This window comes from Marmota marmota, unplaced genomic scaffold (assembly GCF_001458135.2).
Source record: "Marmota marmota marmota unplaced genomic scaffold, marMar, whole genome shotgun sequence".
NCBI classification, from domain to species: Eukaryota; Metazoa; Chordata; class Mammalia; order Rodentia; family Sciuridae; genus Marmota; species Marmota marmota.
In genome coordinates, this window is record NW_026000229.1 from 45,627,286 (window position 1) to 45,632,735 (window position 5,450).

Here is a 5,450-nt window from a genome sequence, read left to right on the forward strand (position 1 = left end):
AGGTAAAATATATTATGTAAATTGTTTTTCAAGTATATGTTTAAAAAGGGGAAAAATGCTTTTTTGCACTTATTGGAATAATCATGTGATTTTTTATCCTTTGTTCTTTTAAAATATGTATCTAATAGAAGAAAACTTACATGGATTGGGCAAAATTACTTTGAATTTGACTTTAAAAGGCCATTAAATGAAAGCAAAATTTAGACAATTGGAATTACATTTATCTATCTGCCAAATGAATCAGACCAGACATTGAACCCTTGAGGCTGCATATCATCTTTAATAACAGCTCGATTTGTGGATGTTCCTTCAGGTAATTCTCCAACCTCCTCAGCGGGCAAAAGCAGATGAGGTAGAAGTCTGTACCAAGCAGTGAGACCAAGCCTCTGAAAACAAGCAAGGTGCCCAGGCTGCAGGGCAGCACAGGGCCAGGGGTTGTCCTGACCTTAGAGTACCCGGCACTCTCTGAAACCTTGCTCCTGCCGTAATTGCCAATTTTTAATTTTTTAGATTTATTTTTTGTTTCCATATCCATTTTTTTCCATCACAGTTTGTTGAAAATCTCTTTTCTGCATTTTTAATGTCTTATGATCTTTTGGTTGTTTTCTAAAAGTATGTTAATGTGTTTAATTCATCATCCTAAGAGGATCATTATGATTACTGTTCTTCGACTTGGTCCACTCTGTCATCATTTTCTTTGCATATATACCCAGTAGTGAGATTGATGGATGTGATAGTTCAGCTAATTTTTTTAATGAAACCCCATATGATTTTCCATAATGATTGGACTAATTCACATTTTGAAAATGTGTGCAACAGTTCCTTTTTCTCTATATTCTCACCAGCATTTTTATCTTCATTTTTTTTTTAATTTTTAAGTAGCCATTATTATTACAGGGAGTTTATATCTCATTGTGGTTTAATTTGTATTTGCATGATGGCTAGTGATGTTGAACATTTTTTCTAAGTATTTGACCATTTGTATATGTTATTGTAAGATAAGTCTATTGTCTGTCTTTTAATCTGTTAGTTTTTTTATATTATTGAGTGTTTGGAGTTCCTTATATATTCTGGATATTAAACCATTATCAGATTTATAGTTTGCAAATACTTTTTCCTGTTCAGTAGTTTATCTCTTCACTCTGTCAATTGTTTCCTTTGATGTACAGAAGCTCTTTAGTCTAAAGAAATCACATCTGTCTAGTTTTCTTTAGTTCTCTGTGTTTTTGAATTATGTTGAAAAACCCAAAGGAATGAAAAAGCTTGGCCACATTCATGGTATGAGTCATCTCTTCTTTCTCTCCACAGGTCATGCAAGAGCAGGCAACATGGCAGAGTCCTTGGAACTATTAAATCAGTCTCAAGTGTCAGAATTTATTTTGGTGGGACTGACCAGTTTCATGGATGCAGAGATTATTCCCTTTGCATTCTTCTTAGCTATCTATGTTGTAACTGTACCAGGTAACCTTCTCATGATGGTTACAGTGTTTTTTACCCCAAACTTGAACACCCCCATGTACTTCTTCCTAGGAAATCTCTCTTTTATGAATATGACCTTTGCTTCCTTTGCCACCCCTAAAATGATCATGAACTTGGTAAAAAAAAAAAAAAAGATTATTTTCTTTTGCTGTTGTTTCACTCAAACATTTCTTCTTCATGTGCTGGGTGATATTGAATGGTACTATTTGTTTCCATGGCCTATGATAGATATGTGGTCATTTGTAAGCCCCTACACTATATGACCATCATGAACAAGAAACTGTGTACTTTGCTTTTAGTGATGTCATGGTGCTCAGGTCTCATTCATGTAGGACTTCTGTTAGTCTAAGCAGTAAACTTGCCTTTCTGTGGTCCCAATGTGGTGCACAGCATTTTCTGTGATCTCCCTCTATGAGCAAACTAGCATGCACAGACAGATATTTTGTACAGATAGTCATTGTTGCCAACAGTGGCATGCTCTCAATGGGTTGTTTCCTTATTTTGCTTATTTCCTATTGTGACCCTCATAACCATCAGGAGATGCTCTTCTACTGGGCAGTCCAAAGCCTGTTCCACTATGACATCTCATATCACTGTGGTAATTCTCTTCTTTGGTCCATGCATCTTTATCTGTGTCTGGCCCTTTAGCAACCACTCCATGGCTAAGTTCCTTGCTGTATTTTATACCATTATCACCCTTATCTTGAATCCACTTATCTACACTCTAGGGAACTAAGAAATGAAGACAGCCATGAGAAAACTCTGGAGAGCTTTTGTGAACTCCAGAGAAGATACTCAGATTAAAAATATAATTGAAGAGAAATAGTATTTTTCAGATCTTTAGAAGTTTCTTTACAAGAAAGTCACTAGAGTCATATAGAAGTAAGCAAATGAAGAAAAATAATGAAAGTCAGATATTCTAACATACTTTCATCTATATAACATTGATAAATGGCTATTACTTTTTAAAATGATGTTGACTGAATTATGATTGTCAAAGACTTACTTGTTCTTCAGAGCAGATTGGTAGATATATATTTTTCCTAGTATTCTGATGGCTTTAGATGAATGGGAAATAAAGGTAACCCTTTGAATGTTTTTCTGTACAGTGTGAGTAAGTGGCACTCACTGTGGGCCTAAGTTTGGTTTTCTGTCATGGCTACCTGAGAAAACAGATCTATAGTAAGGCAGCACCTGCCCATGCTTCTTTCCTCAGTTCCACACCTTTCCAAGAACATCACTTATCAGATACTCATGCCACCACTGTCACAATACTCCATGGGGAAAGACTCAATGCCAAGAGGGCTTCTCTGACTCTCAAGATCTCAGGTAAGAAACAAAGAATCTCAGAACATCAACTGTTTCCACCAAGGCAAACACCTAAATTGCTAGCCATAAAAAATCCCTGCTCCACTCTTCAATGATCCGATGCTAGCCAGGACAGTATCACCCTTTTCAGTCATTTCTTTTCCAAACACACACAGAGTAAGATCTTTTCCCACAGAAATAACCCTATAAAGTCTAAAAGTGCTGAGTGGTCCAATAAATGCACAGAAATCTACTTAAGACAACAAGAAACATGAAAACCATGAAGACTTCCCTCTACCTAAGGAACACACAATTTTCCTCAGTAGCAGACTCCAGACCTATGGACAACCAGGCAAAGAATTCACAATTACAGTTTTATGGAAGCTGAGCAAACTTACTTATAGAAAGAAATGATTAAACAATGATAAAAATTTCAGAAAATCAATAAACAAAATAGAAATACCAAAGAATTGTTGAAATCATATAAAACATATAAAAACTTCTTGAAGGACTAACAACATAAAAGAAAATATAAAATACATAAGTAAAACATTTTATATCTTTTGTATTTCCTAGAAGAAATATGGGAAGGTGTACAGTAAAAGTACAATTTCTTATATGAAAAAAAGTTAAATATTTACCAACTTAAAAAAGTATTATGAGATGTATGCAAATGAAACCAGAGAGCAAGGGTGGTTAAGCTTATATAAGTTAAATACAATTACATACACAAAGTGTACAAAGAAACACAGGAGGTCATTATATAATTGCAAAATGGTTAAGTCATGAAACCTTAACAATTTTTAATATATGTGTACTAACATTGAGGGAAGATTTTGCAAAGAGAGATAGAATGTGATACAGTGATGGTTAAGGACTTCAGTACTACACTTTCAACAATGGACATATCATGAAGACACAAAAATCTATAAAGAAATATCTGCCTTAATCTACAATGACAGCAAATGGACCTAAAAAGCACACAGAAAATTCCATCCAACAGCAACAGAACACACATTCTCTCAAGGGTAGGTAGCTCATTCTCCAGGATAGACCAGATAGACCACAAATCAAGTCCTGTGAAATTTTAGCTTTAAATCATTTCAGATGTCTATGCTGACCACATTGGTATGAAATCAGAAATAAATAGCTAAGAATCTTTAGATAATTTACAAAAGTATGAAAAGTAAATACCACAATCCTAAACAAACAATGGGACAAAGAAGAAATAAAAATGAAAATTTTAAAGCATGTGAACAAATGAAATGGACACATATCACACCAAAACGAAAGGGAAGCAGCAAATATAGGTCTAAGACAGAAATTTATAGCAAAAAATATCAGAGAGAGAGAGAGAGAGAGAGAGAGAGAGAGAGCACACCTGCACATGTATCTCCTATAGACTTTAGCAGAAAATAATTGTAGTAACCAAATCTATTAAAGTTGTGGGATAAATAATCAATATACCAAATCTAGTTGTATTTCTACTTACTACCTTTAGAATATATAAGGTAATCCTCAAAACACCTCATTATTAATAGATGCAGAAAATGAAATACTTATAAATAAAGATTTAAGATCTTTTTTGAAAATAATTGAACATAACAGAAAGAAAGATACAAAACATTTATGGATTTTAGGTATCCATCTTGCTAAAATGTCCATGTTCTATAAAGAAACCTATTAATTCAATAAAATTCGTATTAAAATTCCAATGACAATTTTTTCTCAGAAATGAAATAAAAACATCTTTTTTTAAAACATTTTTTATTGGTTGTTCAAAACATTACATAGTTCTTGATATATCATATTTCACACTTTGATTCACGTGGGTTATGAACTCCCATTTTTACCCCATATACAGATTGCAGAATCACATCAGTTACACATCCATTGATTTACATATTGCCATACTAGTGTCTGTTGTGTTCTGCTGCCTTTCCTATCCTCTACTATCCCCCCTCCCCTTCCCTCACCTCCCCTCTTCTCTCTCTACCCCCTCTACTGTCATTCATTTCTCCCCCTTGTATTATTTTTCCCTTTCCCCTCACTACCTCTTGTATGTACTTTTGTATAACCCTGAGGGTCTCCTTCCATTTCCATGCAATTTCCCTTCTCTCTCCCTTTCCCTCCCACCTCTCATCCCTGTTTAATGTTAATCTTCTTCTCATGCTCTTCGACCCTACTCTGTTCTTAGTTACTCTCCTTATATCAAAGAAGACATTTGGCATTTGTTTTTTAGTGATTGGCTAGCTTCACTTAGCATAATCTACTCTAATGCCATCCATTTCCCTGCAAATTCTATGATTTTGTCATTTTTTAATACAGAGTAATACTCCATTGTGTATAAACGCCACATTTTTTTTATCCATTCGTCTATTGAAGGGCATCTAGGTTGGTTCCACAGTCTTGCTATTGTGAATTGTGCTGCTATGAACATCGATGTAGCAGTGTCCCTGTAGCATGCTCTTTTTAGGTCTTTAGGGAATAGACCGAGAAGGGGAATAGCTGGGTCAAATGGTGGCTCCATTCCCAGCTTTCCAAGAAATCTCCATACTGCTTTCCAAATTGGCTGCACCAATTTGCAGTCCCACCAGCAATGTACAAGTGTACCCTTTTCCCCACATCCTCGCCAGCACTTGTTGTTGTTTGACTTCATAATG

The 5,450-nt window shown here is 35.0% G+C and overlaps 2 pseudogenes; both read left to right on the forward strand.

The window, feature by feature from the left end:
- Positions 1–1,328: 1,328 nt before the first annotated feature.
- On the forward strand, positions 1,329–2,305 carry LOC107137694 (annotated as a pseudogene).
- Positions 2,306–2,533: 228 nt separating this feature from the next.
- The window catches only part of LOC107137695, a 19,720-nt pseudogene continuing 16,803 nt past the window's right edge, over positions 2,534–5,450 (forward strand).